General features: G+C 43.4%; 1 protein-coding gene across 5 annotated transcripts in view; it reads right to left on the bottom strand.

Annotated features, from left to right (window-relative positions):
* ASTN2 (astrotactin 2) overlaps positions 1-12493 on the bottom strand; it is a 656733-nt gene that overhangs the window by 126133 nt on the left and 518107 nt on the right. The window lies entirely within an intron of this gene.

Raw genomic sequence — 12493 nt, 5'->3', positions numbered from 1 at the left:
CAAGGTAAGGCTGTGTGAATGCAACAGGGGTGTGAAGAATTGAGATGCCTTAGAATAATTGCGAAGAAAAAAGATCAAAGAGGGGCCCCTCCATCTTCAGCAGGCTCATGTTATTCTTAGACGACATACCCATAACGATCAAGGATTCCCCTTGAGTCAACTGAATTGAGTTTTCAGCCTTAGCCAGTGGTGTCCAAACTTTTTTCAAAGAGGGCCAGATTTGATGAAGTGAAGGGCCGTGAGGGCCGACCAAAGGGCCAACCAAAGTTGTTGGGCCAAGGGATGGAAAGATCACAAGGCTCCAAAAATAACAGATTGGCAAATCAAATAACAGGAGATGGCTCAATTGACTAGCAAGCTCAGAAGAAACTCAAAGCAAAAATTTGCAGAAAAATGGGATGGTTATAGAAGATTTGTTCAAAAATACAATATTAGTTTTGACTCTGTGCTAGCGTTCGAGTGATAAAGGAACTAAAAGGAGGTGGACAACAATTAAGGATTTATTATGTTTTCAGAATGTATTGGAAAATTTATATAGAAAGGTTTGTTGTTTCATGTACATTCGATTGTAAGATAAAATATATGCTAAGGGACTTGACAGGAAGTCAAAGTTGAAGAAAAGATTTTGTAAGATAAAAGGGGGAAAAATATTTACTTTCATTATTATCATTGTGTGTGTGTGTGTGTGTCTGTACAGATGTGTGTTTTTGTATGGAATGTTTGGGAGGTAAATAACAAATAACAAACTAAATATTAATGTCTGTAATTTTTATTTCTCAATTATATTTAGTGGTAGTATGGTTGTATTGTTCTTTGTAACATAAAATCATTCAATAAAAATTATTTTAAAAAACGGTTTTTTTCTTAGGATTGAAGTTGTTCAGCTTTTTTTAGGATTTTACCCCAGGAAATAAACTCCACAGTGTCCAGATGAAACTGACTGGTGGGCCGGATTAGGCCCCCAAAATGGACTTTGGACATGCCTGGCCTTAGCTGTAGCCTTCAGGGCAACATTATTCATCTTCCCCATCCCACAAGGAACATTAGGAGAATACTATAGAGCTTCCATCCAACTAATTTGTTCATGGAGTAGACTCGATGAAATTATTGATGCCCATTGTTTTCACTGGGTGTACTTTGAGTAGGAATAACATTAGATACAACCATTACAGCTCTTTTTTGCAGGGTGGGGGACCAGTTTGTAGAAACCCTTGTCCCCAGAGGTCCAGTCGCGGACGACTCTGGGGTTGTGGCGCTCACCTCGCTTTACTGGCCGAGAGAGCCGACATTTGTCCACAGACAGTTTTTCTGGGTCATGTGGTCTGCATGACTGGTGAAACCAGAGCAGCACACAGAAACACCGTTTACCTTCCCACCAGAGCGGTACCTATTTATCTACTTGCACTTTGACATGCTTTCGAACTGCTAGGTTGGCAGGAGCAGGGACCGAACAATGGGAGCTCACCCTGTCACGGAGATTTGAACCGCCGACTTTCCGATCGGCAAGCCCAACGATCAGTGGTTTACACCACAGAGCAAACCGTGTCCCTCTGGGTGAGGTTTAGAGACATACATATTCCAACAGGTATTTTAGATGTTTCTGGTTGATTACACACATACATTTATATATCTGCAGTTCTATCTGCCCTTAATTATTTATATATGCTTGCTTAGAATTGTAATTTTACCGACTGATATTGCAGTCAACACACACCTCATTTAGTTATAGCAATAGCAGGCCACACCCCTCTCCAACAGGCTTGACACTTATAGCCAGTGTGGTGCAGTGGTAAAGTTTTAGACTAGGACTTTGGGGATAAGATTTCAGATCCTCACTCAGCCAGGAAGCCTGTCACTATCTCTCAGCCTAATACCATACCTCAGAGATTGAAAGGATGAAATGGAGAGGAGGATTTCCATGCATACCTTCTTGAGCTCCATGAAGGAAAGATGGAAAAGAAATATGTAATAATAAAATAAAAAATACATCTCTGAAGCTGTTGCATTTCAAGAGAAGCTTATGGTGGCAAAACTGCAGAGCCAAAAAGAGACACACATAGAGAGAAAACCAAAACCAGTTTGGCCCCTAAGATTACCTCTAGAAAGGTGCTGAAATGGAAGCATCCAAACTTTCCAACTTGAGTCCTAAGATAATTTTGATGTTTTATTATATTTTTTATATCTGTTGGAAGCCTCCCAGAGTGGCTGGGGTAACACAGTCAGGTGGGTGGGGTATTATTATTATTATTATTATTATTATTATTAAACTTAAAGATTTCTTGTCTGCTCCTTGCCCTCCTGAGCAGCAGCCTACAATGCACAAAAAAGCCTCTTCAGAACAATGTGGGGTGGGGTAAACTTCCTTAGGTTAATTTATTTAAGGATCCAAGCCTGGTTTTGGGTGATGTCCTCTTCCTCCAGCAGCCCCCCTGCCTGCTTCACCCCACAATATTCAGAATGACCTCTGCACCTCAAAAAGTTTTTGGGAGGCACAGGTGGCTACAAGGAAGGATGAAGGAAAGGGAAAATTTCCTTTCATGAACTTCTTTGAGTTAGCCTATGTTAGGAGCCAAACCTCCATAATAGATCAGCCCGCAGTGGAATTCTTCCTTGCGGGGGAAGCTGCCCTCCACAGCTCCTGGTTCTTGGAGAAGGGCAAGCAGCACCATTCTTCTTCCTAGTAAGCTGCAAGACTTTGCCTTCAACAGCATCTTAAAAGAAAACACAAATGTCTCTGACCCAAGTCCTGTTTCTGCTGTGAGTCAGTTGCTATACTTAATTTATATCCTCCAGTGCCAAAGGGGGATTTGCAAGACTCTAAGCTAGCTAGAAATGGCTGTTTTTAGAAGAGGAGTCATACCATTAAATATATGGTATTATGAATCACCCAAAACATCATCTGATTTGCTCTTAAATGTGTAAGATGACTGACTCCACACACACACCCATGTGCACCCACAGAGGGTGGAATTGATGGATCACTCCCCCCCCATCACCACAAAGCATATTCTGTTAATTAGTTTTGACACAAACAAGACAAAAGGATATTCACATCCTGCTTTACATTAAGCATCTTTATACAACAAGCCATTAAGCAAATAAACGGCTTCCTCTGTTTTGTGTGTTGCAATGACAATTGCATCAAGGAGTGGTTATCATTTGTTGTTGGGTCAACAAGGGAATTGCTAGTGTTGTGTTTTGCAAACAAACAATACTCGTGTTGGCTTTACCTGTTTTCAATGGACGCTGAATTATTCGCAATGGCAAGGGAGACTGGGAGTCTGCACCGAGGATGTAAAAAATAATTCACTAAGCGTATATTGGGCCAAGTGTCACCAACGTGGTGCTTGTAGGCACTAATGTGCCTTCCGGGAAATTGTATGGAGGCCACAAATGAACACTCCTCCTTAAACATGCCCACATTTCATTGGATGTCAGGACTGACTAGACACCCAACTTCCTTTCTGTTCTGAAAAGCAGATATTTACAAAGAGTATCTATGAGTGAAGAAATGGCTGGTGTAGATACCTTTCTCCCTTTGACAGGCGTGGGGGGCAGGGGTGGACATTTGTAGCCCAACAATATCTGGAGGGCCATCTGTTCCCTGTTTCTGTTCTACACCGTGTTGGTGTACTAAATCCCAAGTTAAATGATATAATGTCCTGATTTATCAATGACAGGGATGCTAAAAGTATCAACCCAGGAACTCAACAGCTCCCAGGTGCAATGTTTTTGGTTACCTTTGCATGGGACCTCAAGTTTTCTTTAGGTGGTTGGAGGATCTAAAGCGAGTTCTGCAGCATTTGAAACACCAGGGAAGAAAAGTATTAACAAACTGACTTTCTGGGCCAGGTGATGCTTTCAAGGATTGTGAGGTTTTCTATCTGCTGAGGCCAGGTTCACAGAGCTAACAATGATGATGTTTCTGTACTGTTGCTGGCAGGTGACCTCATCTTTCTAGCGTTCACATGCTCTGCTCCCCAAGCTGGCAGACCCCAGGGAGCCATATCTCCTGAAGTTCATCCCATGTAGAGACTTCATCTTTTCTGCAGAAAAGGTCACAGTGTTGAAAACAGGCTGGGTTTTGTCACTGATAGGAGCCAAGGGAACAGAAGAGAGAGCGGGAGAGTGGGGGATGTTCTATTAACATCTCTACTGGGTAAGACTGCTTATGAGCTCTCACCTCAATCACAAAGTACTCTACTCTAGAACAATAGGGAACTATGATTACAATCCATCATCACCCTAGTTCTCTAGTTTTGCTCAAGCTGGGTGGATGTAGTTCAGCTCTGTATGGCAGGACCAACTGAAACTTGTTCAGTGCACAGATATAGCTAGCAGCACTTTTCATACAAATGTGAAAGGCAATTGAGGGAAATATCAAAAGCACCATCACTGCTTATATTGAATTTGGGACGTTCTTTCTCATGTTTCCTTGGCCACTAGGGAGGAGAAAGATGTCAGCAAATAATGATCGAGGAACAAAATGGGGGGGGGGGACGGTCTCCTTTGGGAAGGCTCTCTCCATTTGATCTCTAGGTGCCCAGACATCTCATAGTCAGCAAACCCTTTTTATCCTCCCTGCTCTTTATGACCTTCCCAGCCTGACCTTTGGCTCTGAAAATGCTCTAGAGACCAAATAATTCAAAAAGGAAGTTAAGATGAACATCATGTTCTCTTTCAGATGAGTGCAGAGTTCTCATATTTAAGTTTTCACGGCATGGCATTGCTTGAATTTTGTGAATGTCCAATTTATACAGGCTGACGATCACACACCCATGGGGCTTACCAGTTTCTAGATTTATTTCAACCAGACCTTAGGTGTGAGTTAGTGCCCAAACTGCCTTGGTTGCCCTGATGCAGGGATCAGGAAGTGGATCCAGCTGGTGGAGTGGACAGAGGAGTTTAACTGCACAACATACACTACTAGTGTGCACTTGGTTCCCTCCTGAGTCTGAGCATGGACAAGACTCGGAGCGTCAGTGTGGGGGGTTACAGAGAAGATCCCAGGTGAATCAGACCATCTAGCATCTTGTTTCTCTTAGGGCTCATCCATACTTCTGTTTATCCCATTATTTCAAATGATTTCAAGACATGGGTCCGAGAAGCCATGCTTCTTTTCTGGGGGGTGGGGGGAGAGGTGGGGAAACTCACCACAAAGTAAGTTTGATTGTTTGTTTACTGCAGGCCCAGTCACAGTGCCACACCCACCCACACACCCAGGCAGCAACTAAATGTAAGATGTGATTAATAAACTCAAGCAGACAATGATATGGATTGGAAATGTGCACAACTTTACTGGTTACAGATATTGGTGGGTTTTTGGCTCAGGCACAGGGTATATATCTGTTTCAGCATCCCTGGACAAAAAATAAATAAATCATTTTATAAAGGTAAGGGAACTCTGTTCCCCTGAGCTCCTGCTCCAATAAAACTTTGTCCACACTTAATGGCAGATATCTATTGGGAGAAGGAACAGTTCCATTGTTACACTTAATAGAAATAGAAGAGCAAACAAAGCCACAGTTCAAGGTGCCTAAGTATTCTTTAAAGTGGTATGCAAAAAACAGCAATACAATGGTACCTCATGTTGAACAACCTCCAGGTTATGGAATCTTCGGGTTATGGCCGCAGCAAACCGAGAAGTGTATACTTCCGGGTTTTGCCACTCGCGCATGTGCAGAAGCGCTCTATCGTGCCGTGCGCATGTGTCTCTAGTTACGGATTTTTCAGGTTGCACACGGCACCCCAAAATGAATTAAATCTGTAATCAGAGGTACCACTGTATTCTAGCAAGGATACATTGAAATAGCAACTAGGGGCAAATGCACACCAAGTTTCTTTTAAAACCTAAAATGAAAGTGCTCCCAGGTCTCTGCATAACAACTTGTTCAACCTCATGAGCTCTGCTAGAAAGACGAGCTGTGGAGATGCTGCCAGCACACACAGCACAGGAGGGAGGAGCAGGCAGGATTCCCTTCACAGACTTGCACCCCAGCCCTTTGCTATCACTGGTGCAATGATAGTGCATTATTGGTGGATTTATACTGGACCACCCACACATCATTCCACTTTCAGTTGTACTGCAATAATACCCCAGCGCTTTAGCATTATTGCAATCTGGAAATATAACAAAACAGCATATGGCTAACCTGACCAAACAACCTAGCCCGCCTCATCCCTCAAATAAGCCACACCACAATCAACTAAACACAACCAACCAAGCTCAGGAACCCCTAACCTCTCACAATATCAATAAAAATAAATAAATAAATTTAGACTATCAACAGAATTGGTGGTAGAAAAAAATGGTGAAATATTTGGGAGTGTGGTTGACAGCCAGAAATATATTTAAAGATAATTATACAAAGGTGTGGAGTGAAATAAAGAGAGATATGAAAATATGGGGAAGGCTGAAACTATCTATGTGGGGAAGGATCTCTGTGATAAAAATGAAGATATTGCCAAGAATGTCTTTTCTATTTCAAACGATACAGGTGATCAGAGGGGCAAGTCACTTCAAACAATGGCAAAAGGATATTTCTAAATTTGTCTGGTGGGGGGGACGATGACCCAGAATTAAATATAAACTGTTAAAGGAAGCCAAAGAAAGGGGCGGATTCTCCCTGCCAGACTTAAAACTGTACTGTATTATGAAGCGTCCTGCCTATGCTGGCTACGGGGATGGATTTTGTTAAAGGATACAGATGTTTTGGATCTGGAAGGGCATGACAATAGATTTGGGTGGTATGCATATATATGGTGTGGAAAAACAAAGGTATACAAGGGATTCCTGAACCACATTGTAAGGAAATCAATTCAAGTATGGGAAAAGTATAAAAACTTACTGGAAACTAAAACACCATGGTGACTCTCCCCATTAGAAGCGATATCTGTTAAAAAAGTAAATATGAAAGGGGATTGGGCGACCTATCAAGACTATGCTGAAATGGCAAAGATAACCGTGAAGGTCAGAGATCAGGATGAGAAGAAGTTTGAGCAGGAATGGAAGAAATTTATAGACTTAAAAAAAAAAAAAACCCACTGTAAAGCTATTAAAACGTTAGCAGGTTTGATATAACATTTATGTAATTAAATAATTGGAAATTAAGATAAACAAGAGGGAATCTGGAGATAAAATGAGATGCAAGAAATTATGTGGGGAAAGACTGGAATCCAGGGGTGGGGCAGGGGGGAGTCTATATTGTTTCCTCTTATTTGGAAAAGCATTGAATTTATGAATCATTGTGATTATAAAATTTGAAAATTATATATATATATCCAATAAAAATAAAAAAGTAGGACAACAGCCTCTCTGCCCACTCATAATTTGAATTCTGGATCTGGCCTCCTCCCATTGCATGGATAACTTAGAGCCCATGCTCTAAACTGTCATGGAAAGAAACTGTATTGCAACTTGGAGTTGGGATGCTTCTTTCAAGGTAGGGATTCTAGAAAAGTGTTTTCTCTTCTCAGATCATTATAACTACCTTAAATCTTGTTCTCCTTCCTGCCCCAAAATAGGTAGGTTAAAGAGGGAAATGGTGGCACTACCCAAAAATGTTGCTAAAGAAAGAAATGATCTGCCCTAATAATAATAATTATAGTAATAATAATAACTTCTACCAAGTGCACAGAAAGTCATCCTGTTTTTTTTTGCTTGAGGAAACCCAACACACTGCAACATAAAGTAATATTTAAAAGCTTAATGAAACAGAAGCATCTGTGAATGTAGTGCATAAATGCTAACATTAACAAATTGCATAATAGTCTACAGTATATAAATAGGCTTGGTGGGGCTTCCTTCCATTGCTAAATATCTTAGACGGGGGGAGGGGTGTGGAGAGAAGAGGTTCAAGCTCCTTCAATGATTTAATTATATAATTCCAAGATGGAAAATGTTCACCAGAGATTTCTCTCACAGGCTTGCCCCTCATTGCCTCATGGAGCCCAGCCGAGGCTGCTGGGTGCTGCTGCTGGGTCCAGGGCTCGGCAGCAGGATGGGGCAGCCATGCTCCACAAGGTGACATACCCTAGCCCTACCCTTCACCACCCCACACTCAGCTGATCTGAGATTCCTGGATCCTGGGATCTACCATGCAAAATGGGAGCCTCTGCAATTAGCTGGCGGCCAAAACAAGCCTGAACTGTTCCAGGAAAATGCACGTGGAGAGAAAAGGGAGTGCTAGTTCCTGTTGGGTCACCCCTTTTCCTGCTTGCAATTGGACATGCGGATAGCCAGCCAATCAGGTTTTTTTAAAAAAATGTTGATGGGGGGGGGGAGAGAGAGAAGGTTCTGGAACACAGTTCTGGTGAGTTCCAGCTGGGAAAAAAGCCCTGCCAATAGTATTTCTTTTGTCCCATTGCTTTCCCCAGAAAAACCAGCTGTTTACTGCTAAATCAGAACAAATGTTAATTCACGGAAAACCCAACTGATGTTTGTTCCAATTTAGCAGTAAAGAGCAGGTTTTTCTGGGGAAAGTGGCAAGACAAAAAAGCACCTCTCAGCCATAGTTTGAAATTATGTGAAATCACATGACAAACAGAAGTGTGGCTGGGCCCTGAGTGCCCAACCAGGTGCTCTTGAGAAGCCCGTATGTGAGCTGAGCATGGAATCAACTACCCAGCAGCCTGTCATTTAGTCACATGCTGCCTCTGAATCTGGAGGTTCCATTCACATGCGCCAGAAGGCCTGGAGTTCCATTGGACTTTGCAGAGCTACAGATACTTAGGGGTTAGCCACACTTCCTCTTGTCCCATTTCTTTACTCTAGGGGGAAACTGCTCTTCAGTGCTCACATCAGAGCAACTGGAAATCTGACTTTTCCACTGGATTGCTGTTTGTTCCACTCTGTCGCTAAAGAGTGGATTTCCCCTTGGAAAGGATTGGAGCAAGGGGGAAACCACTCAGACCTGTGCCTAGAAAGCATGGGCCAAGTGGAAAGTGCTCAGATCAGTACTTTCTAAGCATGAAACAAGCGAAAGTCTGGACGAAGGAAAATTCAGAAACAAGACACAGCTCAAAACAAAAGCAAAAAAAGCATATATACCCTGTAAGAATAATGAGGTCCAGCTTTAGAGAGAAAAGTTAAGTTTAAATATATGACCCCTGACTTTCTGAGTGAAACAACTGAAGAATGGGGAAGGGCAGTAGCTCAATGGTAGGCCATTTGCTTTTCATGCAAAAGATCTGAGGGTCTGTCCCCAGCATTCCAGGTAGGCCTGGGGGAGACTGCTGGCTGAAACCCTGAAGAGCAGCTGCCAGTCAATGTAGACAATACTGGCTGATCAGACTAGTGATCTGACTCAGAAGAAGACAGTTTCCTGTGTTCCCATGACCGGAAGTGAAAGCTTGCCAGTGGATGCTCCCAATTGACCAAACCAGACTGCTCATTTATTAGCTACAAATTTCATTATAAAGCACCCTGTTTCCTGCCACACCAAGTTACAAGCAGCCACATGGACCTTATGCCTGCTTCCGGCAGGAGAACTGCTGCTTGCAGACACTTTCGTGTCTGTTACTGTGAGGCTCTGGCTCCCCTTGTGAGCCTCACTCTACGCCTGAGCTCACATTGCATGTCTGCTTCCAGAACAACTGTCTACTTAACAGTTGCATCCGCGCCAAACGAAAGCCAACATCTGGGAAGCAAAGAGGCAGCTTGTCTCATCTCCACCTCGACTAGCTCCTTGGTTGATCCTGCTGTCTGCTCCACCCCTCCAAGAAGAAAACACATGTCATGCACCAGCCCTCCTGCTAATAGACATTTGGCCGGGGGCGGGGGAGGCTGGATCCTTGCCTTGGGCTGGTACTCACGAGACCTGACTCATATTTCTTTCCACAGTAGTGACCACGATTGCCTACTGGGAGCCCCTGAATGCCTGCTATCAATTACCCTTGATTGACTCTGAAGTCACTAGGTTCTCTCAGCCAGCAGATTGCTACAAAGGGCAGATCAGATGCCGCAGAACAGGGCTGGAAAGGAAGGTGGTGGCAGGTGAAGGAAATAAAAAGACTGGGAGGAGGACCAAAATAGAGAATTTTTTCTTTCTTTCTTTTTTAAAAAGCAAGGCAAGAGGAAAAAGAAGGGGGGGAACACTTTTAAAAGCAGAACAATCGGTTGCATCCAATGCTAAATTAAAGTCACTTAGTATTATACAAGTAGTATACTGTCGTACCTTGGTTTGCATACATCTTGGTTTGCATACGTTTTGGATTACAAACACGTCAAACCTGGAATTGTGTGTCCTGGTTTGCAACCTTTTTTTGGATTACAACCCATTTTGGGGGGGGGGGGGATTACGGAGAAATTTTTTTTGAAGGCCCCATTGGCGAAAGCGCGCCTTGGGTTACAACCTGTTTTGGTTTACCAAGGGACCTCCGGAATAGATTATGGTTGTAAAGCAAGGTACCACTGTACTCATTCCACACCATTGGAAAATTGTTGCACAAGACTATGCATAAGCAGGTTGCTGGTAACATTTGTGGCACAATCAGTTGCATGAGGTAGAGGTGGCCTGAAAGTTTGGGAACCACTTATCTATATGAAACTGTTGGAAGCAATCATCATGTTTGTGACACACTGCCATCAGTATTTTAATGACACTCAGTTCTATTAAATCTGTCAGGAGAGGCCATGCATAAGCTGAACCAGTGCCTGGATGCAGTAGTGGGGTGAAAAGGCTGAAGATGAATCCTGTTAAAACAGATAGACTATGGGCAAGAGCTTCCCAGGTCTGAGCACTGAGGAGCCTGCCTGATCTGGATGGGGTTGTCCTCCTGGTAGCAAAGTTATCCCTGTCCAGGTAAAGGCGCAGTTGACACACCAGCTGAACCTAATTAAAGCTTTGGCTGATGCATCAACTGTGCACTTCCCTGAATGGGGACAACTTGGCTACAGTGACACATGGATTGGTTACCTCATGTCTGGACTACTGTAATGAGCTTTATGTGGAGCTTCCCTTGCAGCTGGTTCAGAACAGTGCAACTGAGATGTAGACTGCTATTCCATATTGGGCTAGTATCACACCTGTGCTGAAGGATCTGCAGTGAAAAGAAACACTGTTTTTTAGGTAACTTGGTCCAGACTTATTTAGGGCTTTGTAGCGCAAAATATGGTCTGAAGCTCAACATAAAAAAAAACTAAGATCACGGCCACTGGTCCCATCACCTACTGGCAAATAGAAGGGGAAGAAATTTTACTTTCTTGGGCTCCATGATCACTGCAGATGGTGACAGCAGCCACGAAATTAAAAGACGTCTGCTTCTTGGGAGAAAAGCAATGACAAACCTAGACAGCATCTTAAAAAGCAGAGACATCACCTTGCCAACAAAGGATCGTACAGTTAAAGCTATGGTTTTCCCAGTAATGATGTATGGAAGTGAGAGCTGGACCATAAAGAATTGATGCTTTTGAATTATGGTGCTGGAGGAGACTCTCAAGAGTCCCATGGACTGCAAGAAGATCAAACCTATCCATTTTTAAGGAAATCAGCCCTGAGTGCTCACTGGAAGGACAGATCCTGAAGCTGAGGCTCCAATACTTTGGCCACCTCATGAGAAGAGAAGACTCCCTGGAAAAGACCCTGATGTTGGGAAAGATGGAGGGCACAAGGAGAAGGGGATGACAGAGGGCGAGATGGTTGGACAGTGCTCTCGAAGCTACCAGCATGAGTTTGACCAAACTGTGGGAGGCAGTGGAAGACAGGAGTGCCTGGCGTGCTCTGGTCCATGGGGTCACGAAGAGTCGGACACGACTGAACGACTAAACAACATGCAAGTAGCAGTACCTTAAAATTGGTGTGGTGGCTAGAGATAGCCTGGGCCTACATGGACAGAGATGGTTACATCTTGTGCACTAGTTCTTTTGGAGAGAATGCAGCCTATGGTACCAGAAGTTACACTGCTCTTGTCCTAAAAAAAAAAATTAATAAGTAGCAGCCCTACTAGACATCTTTTATTGGCAGTTATTGGACAAATCAACCCGAAATTTATTCTATCTGTGCTATCTTTTCCAGGCTTCTTCAGTGAAGGATCTAGACAAATGTTTCGGATCTGGGACCCAGGCCCTGAAACAAAGGTTGACAAAGAATCCTGGGTGGAGAATGGAAGAAAAGTACTTCTATTCTCTTTAGCAGGGGTGTAGGCGGATTGGGGGGGGGCAGGGAAAGAAATCCATACTCACATGGAAAGGGGCTGCTCTGGGTGTGGGTTTGCCTGTATGCATGTCCAGCAGGTGCAGGGAGGAGAAGTATGCATTAATCAAAGTCTCCATAGCAGAGGATCTTTTTGTTGCTGTCCATGCTGCTGCTGCTCAGAGCCTTGGCAAAACATAGTAATTAGGGGATAGTTTCCAGCTGCAAAAGAAGGGACAACCCCTTCTCATTTGAGTAGGGTGTGTGTTTGTGAGTGTGATGGATGATGGAAGCACATATGTTTCCATAATCAACATGAAGGCTTTCTAGATGACACAGCTCTGCAAATGGGGGGAGACACC

This window comes from Podarcis tiliguerta (genome assembly GCF_965153285.1).
Source record: "Podarcis tiliguerta genome assembly, chromosome: Z".
NCBI lineage: Eukaryota > Metazoa > Chordata > Lepidosauria > Squamata > Lacertidae > Podarcis > Podarcis tiliguerta.
Note: the sequence above shows the minus strand (reverse complement) of the source record. Positions and strands in the feature narration are given on the sequence as shown.